General features: G+C 37.2%; 1 protein-coding gene and 1 pseudogene across 6 annotated transcripts in view; both read right to left on the bottom strand.

The window, feature by feature from the left end:
* The window catches only part of ATG7 (autophagy related 7), a 220,410-nt gene that overhangs the window by 117,051 nt on the left and 88,671 nt on the right, over nucleotides 1-14,688 (bottom strand). The gene's annotated exons all lie outside the window — the stretch shown is intronic.
* On the bottom strand, nucleotides 3,857-14,607 carry LOC120622085 (putative N-acetylated-alpha-linked acidic dipeptidase; annotated as a pseudogene).

Below are 14,688 nucleotides of genomic sequence, written 5' to 3'. Positions count from 1 at the left end.
AACTCTCTTCAAGTGTATATAGTTCAGTAGCATTAAGCACATTGACATTGTTATGCAGTCATCACCACCATCCATCTCCAAAACTATTTTCACCTTGCAAAACTGAAACTCTATACTCATTAAACACTAACTCCCCATTCCTTCTCCACCAGCCCATGGAAATCACTATTCTACTTTCTGTCCCTATGAGTCTGACTATTCTAAGTACCTTATTTAAGTGGAGTCATACAGTATTTGTCTTTTTGTGACTGGTTTATTTCACTTAGCATAATGTCCTCAAGCTTCATCCATGTTGTAACATGTGTCAGAATTTCCTTCTTTTTAAAGGCCAAATATTATTCTATTGTACGTATAGACCACATTTTGTTTATTCAGTCATCTCAGTGGACACTTGGGTTGCTATCTTGTTTTAGCTATTGTAAATAATGCTGCTATGAACAGGGGTGTACAGAGGTGCCACTTATTGTCAAGGAGATAACCAAATATCCTCTACAATTCACCATGCATATAGAATTATTTCTCCACTTGCAATATTCATTCTTTGGTCTCAGTTTTTAAACACTGTTTTGTTGGGGTTTTTTTTTTTTTGCCATTTCGTTAGCATTCTCATTAATTTCCAAAATCAAGTTGAGGAAAAGAAACCAGACTACCTTATACACTTAAGTATTAATTAACAATAACATGTAAAAGGAAGATTACCACCACCCCCACTTAAATGCAAGTAACTGGCAGGGGAAAAAAAAATCCTAAAAAATACATGTTGAAAGTTTATATTAGATACACTGTATTTCTTAAATGACTTCCTTTCATCTCATTATCTAAACAGAAGGAATCAGACAAGAACTATCCCTTATTCTTCATATTCTTATCTAAACACAACCAAGCCTAAATGCCTACTATTTCAAAAAATATCTCTTGATCACCTTTCTGACTATCTTCCCCTCAATGCTTTTAACGGCAACAAAATATCCTTGAAAAACATATCCTTCTACTTCAACATCTTAGATGAGGAAGGCAAAAAGAGGATATAATTGCATCTACTGTGCATCCAAATCTCACTTTAAAATAAAATTTTTAGGTAACTTTTCTTTCTCAGTCATCTTTTAAAACCAAATCGTGTGTGTGTGTGTGTGTGTGTGTGTGTGTGTGTGTGTGTGTGTGTGTGTGTGTATATATACACACACACATTTTTTTTTACTGACTATAACGATATAAGATACACTTTGAAAGTTCTTGGAGGATTCCAAGACTTAAAAAAAAAAATACACTTGAAACCTTAATGTAACAACTTTCTAAAGTCATTCTTCAAAATAAGTCACAAAAGCACAAAACTACAGAGCAGTAGTTCTCAAACTGGAGCATGCATCAGAACCTCCTGGTGGGCTTGATAAAACTCAGAGAGCTGGGCCCCACCCCCAGGGTTTCTGATTAATTAGGTCAGGGTGGAGTCTAAAAATCTGCATTCCTAGCAAGTTCCCAGATGACACTGATGCTGTCCGTCCTAGTAGGGAATTTTCAAAATGCCTGTTAATCTAAACAGGAGCACATTCTCTTGAGGCTCAACCCATGAAAAAGCATGTGTGTTCCCTTTAAATTAACTTTAAAAACTCGTTTTTAGCTGTCTTTCCTAAAAGAAATTACTTTGGGTGATATTACTATTTAACAGTTTTAGTCAATCCCTTTAATAAATTCTTTATGGTAAAAAGTTTTCAGTTCCCCTAAAAGAGAGCCAAGTCTTATTAAGAAAATTATTACCACAAGTGATTTTTGTAATGTGTGAATTTTGGTTCAGCGCGTTTCTTTTAATTTTGGAACTGAGAATTATACAAGCACATATTTGGCAGGCAAGCTCCATTGAGAAAAATTAGGCATTTGATTATATTATTTTATACATTGTTTTCTATCTCCATCTGCATAAACTTTAAGGTCACTGCCATAAACCAACAGCCTTCGGCTGGAAATAGCCCGGAAACAGGTTTGGTTTGATTCATGGAGTATTTTGGGGGAAAAATATACTTGAACCAACACTTTAAAAATCAGGTACTTTCACACTAAAATTCAATTTCCACCTGCTTTTTAAAAAAAAATTCAGAAGATGTGGCAACATTATTCCCAAATTGCAGCAATTCAACAATCAGCCAGGGCTGGGCTGCAGCTGCCCTGCAGAGAGAACGAGCTCTAGCTGGCTACAGTCCCCCTTCATTTCCTGTTGTCTTCAGCCTAGTCCTCTCCACTTATTTATATACTGGCCTAGCACCTTGTGAATTTGGTTGCCTGGCATAAGAAGGAACAGACAGTAGAGTCTCAATTTCAGAAAGTACATATACACTGGCTTAAATTAGGTGTGGTATAGGTTAAGTTTTTTTGGATTTAGTCTCTTGGCCTAAGGTTGTTGAATTGTGTGGTCTACCAATAGGCCATCTCCACTCAGGAAATTCTTGTGTTAGAAATCTTCAGGCTAGGACGAGAATGCTCTGAAAAGCAGTGTGTCAGGCTGAGACTCTTCCTGCCTGGCAAAAAGGATAGTGTAACGATGGGCATGCCCACGAAAACCTGCACGCATCATGTCTATTTGTCATTTTAACCTTTTTTCATTGTAAAATAACACAGAAAAGTAAAATGTAATATATGGCTTAAAACATTATAGAGTGAACTTCTATAACTCCTACCTCTTCAAGAACATCAGTACATCAGAAGTCCCTACAAAGCCACTTCCCAGTCATGACCCTACTTGCTTCTCTGAGGTAAACACTCACTTGTGTGATAAATACTTCCTTATTCTTCTTTATAATTTTTCCTCCGAACTCTGCTTCCCTAACAATATCACTTAGTTCTGCACCTTTCTGAATGCCAAACTTAGACGTTCATTCGACTTGTAAAAATTCGACACTATGTTTTAAGAAACATGTTAATTTTATCTTCTTTTTCCTCCTGACAGCCTCACCAGAGGTTATAACAAACTGAAGGTATATAAAGGATACACTTCGCTTTTGATATCAGAGCATAGGGCCTTCCAAGAACCAATTCTTGGCTTTGATATTTTTTCTGCTCTTTAGTAGTTCCTACCTTCTAATTTTTTGTGTTTATTGTGCTGCTTTTTTCTAATTTCTTGAGATACGTATTTGCTCATTAATTTTGGGCTTTTCTTTTAAAGCTATCCATTTTTTTATTCAGTACTGTCTTATCTATATCCCATACAGTCATGCCTCATTTTATTGTGCTTTGCTTTACTGCAATTCATAGATACTGTGTTTTCTTACAAAATGAAGGTAGTGGCAACCCCATATCAAGCGAGTCTATTGGCACCATTTTTCCAACAGGCTCAGATGATGGCTGGCATTTTTTAGCAATATTTTAAAATTAAGGTATGTACATTTTTTTAGACAGAATGCTACTGCAAAATTAACAAACTATAGTATAGTATAAACATAACTTTTATATGCACTGAGAAACGAAAGAAATTGTAACTCACTTTATTGTGGTGGTCTGGAACCTAACCTGTAATATCTCCAAGGTATGTCTGCAAATTTTTATGTCAAATATTTATCACTCATTTAAAATATTTCTTAATTTCCATTATATCTTAATTCATGAATTATTTAGGGATATATACTTGAACTTCCAAACATATGGAAATGGTTTTCTAGGTATGTTTATTATTGATTTCTAGCATAATTACATTGGAATCGGAATATATATTCTGTAGTTTTAACCTTTGATATTTGTTGAGATTTACTTAATGATCTGGTCTATGGTAAATTCTTGTAAAATGTTATGTGCTTGAAAAGAATGTGTAAGTGTACAGTTGAAACTTATTGGAATTCATTAACCAATATCACCATTAAATAAAAAATAAATAAATAAATAAATAAATAATGGGAGAAAAGAATGTGTAGTTCACAGTTGGTGCAATGTGTTCATAGAATATGTTTATTAATTATGCTGATCAAATTTTTTTGTATGTTTCTGAGAGATAATAGGAGATATATATATACACATACATACATACATATATATATATATGAAATATATATTTAGATAATGATCTCTTCCCGCAGTCCCTGTCACAGAGATTCTAAAAAACCCTTGTAATTTCCTAAATAAAAACACTAGGCACATTTCTTAATCCAACATTTGGTCTTTGACTTAAGTTCCTACCACAGGGCTTCTGAAAGCCTTGCAATTTCTTGAGTGTCTTTTGTTCTAATGTGGCAACTCTGGACAGCCTCCTGGATAAGGCTGGTCACCAGGAAGACCAAACCATAATTAGAAGCTATTCATTTAAGAGAGAAGGGCTGAAAACGGTGTTAATGACTGATCATTCCTACATGATGAAGCCTCCATAAAAATCCCCAAAGCACAAGGTTTGAAGAGCTTCTTGGTTGGTAAACATGTGGAAATTCCGGTAGAACAGCACACCCGGAGAGGGCATGGAAGCTCTATGCCCTTCCCCCATACTATGCTCTATGTATCTCTTCTATTTGGAAATTCCTGAGTTTATAACCTTTTATAATAAAATGGTAATCTAGTGAGTATACAATGTTCTGTGAACCACTGTAGCAAATTAATCAACAACCCAAGGAAGGAGGGGGTCATGGGAACCTCTGTTTTTTAGCCAGGTGATCAGAAGCACAGGTGATAACCTGAGCTTGCAACTGGCATCAGAAGTGTATGGTAGGGCAGTCTTATAGAACTGAACCCTTAACCTATGAGATCTGATGCTACATCTAAATAGTGCCAAAATTGAGTTAAACTGTAGGACACCCAGCTGCAATCACAGAGAACTGCCTGGTGTAGAGAAATATCTCCACAAATTTGGTGAGCAGCAGTGAAATATTTTGTGTGAGTAGTAAAGGAGACTAATAGGAGAGGTACTAATAGGAGGGAGGAACTGGATTTTTGACTACATGTAGGAAGGAAAAAACTTTTGCCTATTACAGCTTCTTTCATCGATTACTGAGAAAGACTTGTTAAAATTTTCCACTGTGATTATGGATCGTCTACTTCTTGTAGTTCTGTAAAATCGGTTTATATATTTTGCAACCATATTATTAGGTATATACAAATTTAGAATTTTATCTTCCTGGTGAATTAAAACCTATCATTAAAAAGCAACAGTAATACATAGTAATACTTTTTGCCTTAAAGTCTATTTTGCCTGATATTAACATAGCTACACCAGCTGCCTGTGGTTAGTGTTTACACTGTATACATTTTGACATCTTTTTTATTTTAATTTTATCAGTACACTCATTATGATTCTTTGAGCGATACACCATACCAACTCAATATGGGCTCTCTAAAGAATCCTCTTAGGCTATTTCTCTCAGAATCCCTGTTGCAGCCAGCACTGTGAAGACTCTGATAAAGATCTGTCTCTTCCCTTCTCCTCAGGTCTTAGAAGGATACACTTTGTTTTTGATATCAAACAGAGCATCATAGATTTCTGTGAATGACTCCCCGCATAACTGTTGTGGCTGCTTGGAGCAAAGATGACATGCCTATAGAAAGGCCTATTTGATAATCCTAAATGATCAATAAATGCTCATTGCAGAACTGTCAGTTGATCATTCGTAATTCTCAATAATATTGATTTTGTCCAGGTCTTATATTCAGTCTATCCCTGAACTTAGAAGCAATTTATGTAAAGTTCTTCACTGTAGAAAAAAAATGAATAAAATGATACATTATGTTTTCATCTCTTATGGATGTTTTATTGAAATGTGGATTTTGTCAGCATACTTCCTTAAAACTACAGCATAATCTTGACAGTCCAAAGGGAGCACTATGGAACTGACTAGTTTTGAATACCATCCCTTCTCGAACCCGGGCCACAGCGAGGTGGTGCTTAAAAGCTGGATGATAAAACTTTCCCACTAATTCATATTTCATAGACACTGTGATACAGTGGATACCTGCTGGATTTGTTTTTTGCTCAATTTTTAGTATATCGTGCTCTGACTGGAGCAGTTCCAAGTCTTTGGAAGAACACCTCAAAATCATTACCAGATCCCAACTTGCTAATCTAGATCAACAGTTTATTACAAAAGGGTGTAACTCAGGAATAGTCAGATGGAAGAGATGCATAAGGCAAGGTATGAGAAAAGGGCATGGTATTCAGGGGCACCATTCTCCTTCAGTTTCCATGTATTTGCTAACTCAGAAGCTCTACATCTTTACTTTCAATCATTCTGTGCCCATATATTTAAGATATATTGTTTGCATAATGCATATTTTAAAAGTATAGTCTGACAATCTTTGCCTTTCAACTATAACCTTGAGTTGACTTATGTTTAATGTAATTACTAATGCATACGGGTTTAAGTCTACCACTACTCCTTGTGTTTTATATCTGTTTTACTCATTCCATGTTCCTTTTCTCTTCCTTTAAATTATTTTCTCATTAGACTTTTCCTTTTATTAATTAGAAGTTATGAAATTTTTAAATTTGTTTCATGTTTAATTAAAACATACATCCTTGACTTATCAAGGTCAAATGTTAATCGACACCTTTACCCTCCTCCAAGAAAATGTAAGAACCTTGGACAGACTAATTCCATTTCCTCCCTCCCACCCCCGCCGCCCCCAACTATCATGCTATTTTGTCCCATATTTTAAATCTCTATATTTTAAAAAGTCCAACATTGTATTGTCTCATAGTCAATGTTCACTTAGAGTTACCCGCATATTTATTGCTTTCTTTGCTTTTTATTTTTCTGAAACTATCATTGAAAAATTATTTGTAGAGTGATCTGAGGACTATAATCATGACATCTTCCTCTAAGAAGATTTCATTGCTTTTACCTGGTACTTATGAGCATTAGCTTAATCCAAGTAGCCTTAAGGTTTCTGGGCCACTCAGATAATGTGAAACTGAGCTGCAGCCAATGTGAGAGTTGGTTTACTTTCAGTTACCTTCAGTTACCTGTACTCCTAGGTGTATCTCTTCAGCGGATCTCAACTCGAAGTGGGAAATGGTTTACCAGGTTTCCCAGGCTTGACAAGACACAGACTACAATGTTTAACATTGAAAGGACAAGCAAAGGTGATCTCAAGGTCTCAACTTCCTTCCTGATCTTTTGCCCACAAAAGTGGCCCCAGCACTAGGCTCATTCCTCTGTTTTCATTTCCCAAATCTCAACTTCCTCACAATTTATTCTTTGATGTTTAAGAAGACTGAAAAAATAATTTATCTAGTTTCTTAAGGTGACTTCAGTAAGTGAGCTGGTTTGAATCATGTGGCTTACTACTAGTTAAAGACTAATCTCCCAGCATTCTCTTATGCATTATATCTTTAGTACATGGCCTTACCTTGCCAATGTCTGCCCCCAGTTATATAAAAAGTGCTATAGTAAACTTGGAAGAATCATGATCACTCTTCCTGGTAGCAACTTAGAGTGAAGAGGAAATATAAAAGACAAGGGTTCAAGTTACAGTTCCTGTAATGTATTCTCTGACTCTATGACTCTGGACAAAGATTTGTCTGAAAAATTTGGTAGGAGAGAGAATACTTCCACCTGTATCAGAAGATCAGATGAAGGAACACAATAAAGCTTAAAAAAGGCTATAAAACTAACAAGAATTATAATTCTCTTCCCTCATTTCTCTGTCCCATGAGTGAACCATTCATCCATGGCTTGGGCTAATTTATCATGGCAGGCCGGTGGTCAACTGACATTTTAGGTCACTCTTCAACAGCTGGCAACATTACAGAAGACATAATATTCCAGAGTCAAACAAAGTGATACCTATTGTTATATTATTTATATTTTATAACACTTCACCATACACACTGTGCACACAATGTGTACTACACACTCTCCCTCCACCTCCTAGGAGTACCTAGTTCATATCTGAGGTACCCTACCCAGGAACATATACTCCAGATGTGGTTGGCTCACATTTGAAAGACTAATCAGAAGTCTAACCTCCAGAGTCAGAGTATATCAACTGCAGCTATCTAAATCTACACTAGAAGGTTCCCTAATGAGTATAAAGAAGTAATTTTCTAAAGAAAAGTGTTCAAGATGTATGGATTAGCTGGAAATATTGTACAGGGACCTCCAACCTTATAGATACATGTGAGTTATAAGAATCTGGCAAACCAGGCAGCCTAATACTCTTTGTGGAGGCACTCTGGGCCTAAGACACTGGTCCTGGGTCTGAACACTTAACAGAGGATTCCATCATCTGACACAATTAAAAGGTTATATATGTCCTGTAATGAGAATATGTCTGCATCTGTCTCTACTGAACCTTTAATGTGAGATACTAGGGAAAGGATGAGGGATGGGGCTTTTCAATCTGTAAGAACAGGCTGAATGACTAACTTTTATGGCTCCTTGCTAATAAATGTTATGTGTGGCAAAATTTGGTCTGAGACTATTGTTACAGACCCCACAGTAGCATAATAGCTTGAAAACATTGGAAGCTACCAATTTATAACAAAAAGATCTGCACTATTGGGAGCAGTAAAACTAGCTCAGTTTAGTTTGCAACAATTGTGGTGCATGAAATCTCTCAAATGAAGTCTGCTGGGACATAACCTCAGATATAGATGAACTGGAGCTTTAAGCAAACAGTCTGGAGGGTCTATGGGAGGAGCTAGGGCTTATGGTAGTTCTCATACTCTATGTAATCGTGAGGATCCTACAGGAAGAACTCTATGTTTATAATAAAGCTCTATGGTTTTAACTTCCCCTCCCATTAACTTCCTTTTCCCTTCTATAAATCTCCTCCATATTGGCACACAAGCCAGAGTGTGCACATGGCTCACCATGTCTGCATGCACTGGGTTGCAACACTTTCTTTTTCCTGAATAAATCCTTTTTGGCAATGAAACACCTAGTCTTATTTTTCAGTCAACACCTCAAAGCAGGAATATCATGCTTATCAAGCTGATATACAAATTTGCTATCCTGGACCCTCTAAGAGAGAGGGTATTACTCTTCAGTAGGAAAACCACAGGAAGCTAAAGAGACAGCCTTGAGGTATGGGTTTTGCTGGGCCTGGGAGCCTGCCAAAAATACATCATTCTGTTTCTTGGCCCCTAGAATGCAATGATACCCAATATTTTTTCCCCGATGATTTTCCCCAAACTACCTGGACTTTGCATTCCACGATCCCCAACCTTTTTGGCACCAGGGACCGGTGCTCCTATGAGAATATAATGCCTGATGATCTGAGGTGGAGCTGAGGTGGTGATGCTAGCGCTGGGGAATGGCTGCAAATACAGATGAAGCTTCTCTTGATGACCTGTTACTTACTTCCTGCTGTGCATCCTGGTTCCTACCAGGTCACAGACCTGTATGGGTTGGGGACTCCTGTTCTACCCAAAATAATGCCACTTAAACAATATCTGTATTCAAAGGAATAGATGGGGAGCAACTATCCTACTTCTTCAAGTAAATGCAAAACAGAATCATTTGCATTTTCAAAACATGATTGTTTTGGAGTCTTAGCAGCTATATGTCCCTACCCTCCAAAATGCTTTTAAAATTTTTAAGCTTAAAATTAATCAAAATGGGAATGTGAGTTATGTTTGTCATAAATGACTTCTTAAGTAAAAACTCTTATCTCCCACCCTGTGTCTGGGATGAAGGACATCAAGAAGTTGCTCTAGCCCACACAATTTTCCTGATGATACAGTCTGAAAATGTGACCATAAGAAATACATTCTAAAAAAAAAAAAAAAAATTCTTCTAGGTGTCAAAATTCTTTTTAATGGACAAGTCCCCCAAGTAAAGACCAATTGTTTCACAAAGGAGCTTAACCATTAGTTCTCAAAACTGCTAAAAATTTAAAGTAGAATCTGTTTTCCCTAGAAAGAATACACTGAAATTCTGTAAGTGTGAATTAATTCTGCCACATCATCTGAGGTGTTTAATATGGTAGGTAAGTGAACTGAGAGCTGGAAATGCTGGATTTTCATGTAATTTCTCTGAGCCAAATGATCTCTCCATCTGATAATTCGGGAAGTGGCTTTTTGCTAGCCATTTTTCAGGAATACTGAAAGTGACACCAGGGGAAAAAAATCCATAAAATGATGCTAGAGGAAGAGAGAAATGTTGCAGCACTTGAAAAGATTAAGCCAAGGCAGCTGGTCCTCCCTGCTCATGTTCCACTGGCCTCCAACCCATTTATAGCTACAGCAAGAAAAAGCAAGATGGCTGAGACTGAGAAAAGGCTTCTGAGCAGCAGCGTGGGGCAGGGACAACAACTGCACTGACAGGCAGCAGGCTTGTGCTGTCCCAGAACTGTCATCCTAGATCTTTTCTGTCCCTGCATCTCAGAGCACAGAGGAATTCAGAAATCAGAGAACATAGCCAAGAAGTCATTACCAACGTTTATGTCAGCTCATCTCAATTTGTGGGCCTGACATCATGCACAGATACCTGCACGGATACTTCAGGAAATAAGAAGATTCATTCCCTCCCCTAGTGCACACTCCTGGGAACATTAAACCTCAGCTTCTTTTTGGTTAATAATGAAAAGTTTATATGAACAGCCTACTTGAAAAGAAAGGGAAAAGGAAAGAAATGGACAAAGAATCTAATAACCTACACATTAATATTTGTTCACCTCTCGAGGCCATGGCCTTTTAAAAGAATTGCTCCTCTTTTTGTTGTTGTCCTTTCCCTTTTTGTCAACTTCTAAAGATGGAAAAATTTTGTGGTTGTAAATTACAAAGTGAGTGCATTTATGAAAGGAAATGAGAATGGCATCCAATCTCTGCTCATACAAAGGAGTAACCGAAAAGATTTACAGAGTGCCAGCTACAGGGCACTCAGCATAAAAGTTCTCATTTAATCTTCATCACCACTAAAATTGTACTTAACTATTTTCCACCAGAGGATACTGAAGTGCAGAAAGTTTGAGATACTTGTCACAGGTCACACAGTTGGTAGACGGCATTGTCTCTAAAGCCAGTGCTCATTTCTATGGCATGGATCTTATCAAAATGCCGTTATCTCTTAGCCATCTTGTAGTCAGAAGGTTAGTGTATTTTGAGTTTCCTCGAACTGGCACTCTCACTTATTAGACCTACAAGCTGAAACTCTTGCAGTTCTTTTTAAATTTTTTTTTTTTTCTTGCGAATTGCTCTTTCCCTTTATTCACAACACACAGCTTCAAATTACTTTAGGTTTTTTCCAAAAAATCAAACCCACCCTCAAAAGTCACGAATTCTCCACTGCTGAGGCTATTAAAAGGAAAACATTTGAGATCTGAAGCAATTTCCCAAGAAGAGCTTGTCAACTGGCATAACGGAACTGAAACATGCACACACTACCTCCCCCAGGGAACACTATGAAAGGACCCATTTCCTGGGACTTGCAGTCCCTGTGCAGGGAGTGTAATATGGTGATGTAGGTCTCATTTTTCAGGTATTAAGTGCCTACTGGAATATTCTCAATAATAAGAAGCAGTGAGTGATTAGGCAAAGAACAGCAGATGGTGTGAAATAAAACTTATTCTTCAATAGAGCCAAATGATGCAGTGTGTTGTTTTATGTACATTATTCTACTAAATTAGTCATTTTGCATTCATTTATTTTTTAAAATGTGCTTACGAGTCCTTCAGCTCAAATTGAACTAACAGAAGATCTGGATATGGGCACAGTAGCAACCTTATGGATGCTTTTTAGTCAGGTTTTTTTAAGAAAGAACAATGCTGAGCTCATGTTCTACGTTTAGGATATGTGAGATGTATTTATACAACAATGAATAATTACTAACTTGCCACTTTTCTTACTGTCTTCCTTCATGGTCCTTCATGAAGAGCTGACATAAAAGGGCAATGTGAAATATAACTGAGAACTGAGAGAATCCCAAATTTTCTCTACTGCTTTTTCGAATAACACAAAAATATCCTTTTGCGTGGATTGCTATTCCAAGTTGGAGTGCTGATAAAGGTCTTAAAAATATCTAAATGTGCCAGTGAATCTAGAGTCACCTACGAAGCCACCTAAGCTGTCTAGAGCTATGAAGACAGGTAAGTTTTTACTGCACGCCTTATGCCTATTCGACATACCCGTCAAAGCAGTTCTCATGGGAGTATGGGCAATTATCCTAATAATGCTGCCATTCCTCAAGATGCTGCTGGATACACACATTTATATAGTGTCAAGATGGTTCCTCTAACTTTCAAAACTTGTTATGTCTGTTTTCTTATGACTGTTCATATTTGGCGTACTTGCAGCCATTTTAGGACCACAGAGAAGATATTTTCCAATTTTAGTCTGATGGCTATAAATTCAAGATGCTAAAAAAGAAACATGTAGGCTTTTCTTCCTTGTCAAGAAAAAAAACTTAACAAAACTTTTATGACAAAGACTTAAAACTAGGGAATGGCAGACAGTCCAGAATTCATCAATCTAATAACATAAAATGTTATAAAAACAAATTATAAGGACAATAACTTTAGGAATAAGATGTTCTCAAACAGTTCTTTCACATCTTCTATAGCAAAAAAAAATATATATATATATATATATTTATATCATTATAAGTACTTCTACAAATATCTGAACAGAGTATTGAAAGGCCCTTTGGAAAAAAAATGATGACACATTTAAAAATCCTGTAGGAGAGCAAGCAAAACTCTTCAAAGAATTCATTGCCAGAATGTGTCCTTTCATAAAATGCTAAATCATCTTTGATGATGAATCAGTCCCAAAGGTTCCCTGTTTTAATATACTCTGGAAATGATCTTCGAACATAACAAATCAACTAAAGCAACTAAAACAGTAAAGCTGGAAAGAAGCTCAGCTGAATACTCAGAACACTGAAATGTAATATGCAATAGCTAGCATTTATGATTTAATGATAAATCACACCTCCACACTAGTAGGCAAAGGGCACTCCGCTACTGAGTCTTAGCTACCTACCAGACTGGAGGGCACAGGCTATCTTCCTTTTTTTTCCCCCCTCCTGTTGTGCTATTCCTTTACCTATCAAATCATTCATTCATTTTTCTCACCATTCAAAACTTATTTAATCAGTTCTTACCACTTGCTAGAAACTAATTACCCTTTCCAAGCTAGGAACTTTTCTTGAATAAAGATGTTTAAATAAATTGATATATTTGAATTATATAATCATGCAATATAACTTTACTATCTTGTCAAGAGGATATCATCAGAGACTTCAGAAGCTCCCTTATTTATCTTTGTATCACCCAAAAATATGACATGAAACAGGAGCTACAATGTTTGTTGGATTGAACTGCTATGACAAAAGTCATTAAAATAAACTTGTAAATATATATTTGGGTGTTCAAAGCATTCAATTTATATAGTCATATATAGTATACAACCTGTGTATGTGCAAGGATGTACAGCCATAAAAGGTTTCTCAGTTAAGGCAGATGGCTCCCTTATTCCCAGTAGTTACTACTATGTTCCTCCCTCCTTACTTTCCAAAGGTAGAGAGAGAAGATGAATGTATTATATAAACAAAAAGGAAAGAAGGAAGATGAACAGATGATAGTTGGGGCTCTTTCCATATCAAGAGTCAAATCAATGCACCACTAGAGTAGGGAGAACCAACACTTAGAACTCTGGGCAAGATCAGTCTCTTCCCTGGTCCCCTAGCTGACTGTAGCTGTGCCTGAAAAAAAAAAAAAAAAAAAGCTGATCATGAGACTCTATGATGAGTCATAAAACAAAACCCAGTGTTAGATCAGCTCCTGAATGTCCCTTTACTATAGTTGAGGAAAATGAGTCCCCAAAGAGAGCTGGCAACATTTCAAAGCCATACAGAGAGGTCACGCTGGGGTTGGGGCTGAGGCTGGCTCCAACACTCACCTCAGTCTCTCATCGTTGAGAGCTTGGACATAGTGCCAAAGAAAAACTCATAAAGCAAGGGTTCTTCATTAGCATGTTTCAGGGACTACATACAGCCATTGAAATTGTCTGCAAAACACTGTGTGGTTTTGCATATTTTGGGAGAGAAGGGTCTACTGCTTTCATCAGTCTGAACAAGGTCTATGGCTCAAAAAAATTAAGAACCACTATGTCAAGTGATGGGCTTGGGGGAAAGGCTAAAAGTGAATGAGATTAATTCCAAACTAAAAGGAACCCAGATTTTCAATAACCTGAAAGCTATACTTGGGCCAGGGAGCCAGTGGAACTGTGTAAGGAGAAAGCAGTCCTAAACTTTCTGGTCTAGACAGTAAAAGGATCCTGTAAGAAAGAATGTGTTTAGGCAAGCTGGCGTGCTTTTGTGACCACAGGTGACAGGGAAAGGAGTAAGTGGCACAAGCTTTAACTACTGATTGGGTGGTCTCAGAAGACCACAGGTCAGAAGTAATGAGCAAGGCTGAGTTTTCTGGAATTACGGAAAAGGTTCTGGCAGTAGCTGTCACGAGCCAAAATGGAAGGTTTCTGCAGCCTGTCAAAGCCAGGGCAGCCTTGACCTTCAACCAGGCCTCTCATTGTACCTGTTTGTGAACAAACAGTAAGCCGAGAAAGGGTTCCATATACCCCGGGAGGCCAAATGTGATCACAGGGGTCTTTGTTTTCTTCTTATTTCTGATGTCAACATCAGTCCCAGGAGTGGGCAAAGGCCTTGGTACTTGGTCACAAGGAACTGGATACACGTCAGCCATTGCAATTTCCCTGGGAAACAGAAAATATTTTCCCTACTCTATGGATGAGGAAATTGAAGCAAAGGGAGAAATGTCCAAGGT

Source organism: Pteropus medius, unplaced genomic scaffold (assembly GCF_902729225.1).
Source record: "Pteropus medius unplaced genomic scaffold, Ma_sr-lr_union100, whole genome shotgun sequence".
Lineage (NCBI taxonomy): Eukaryota > Metazoa > Chordata > Mammalia > Chiroptera > Pteropodidae > Pteropus > Pteropus medius.
The sequence above is the reverse complement of the archived record's forward strand: the minus strand, read 5'-3'. Positions and strand labels throughout refer to the sequence as shown.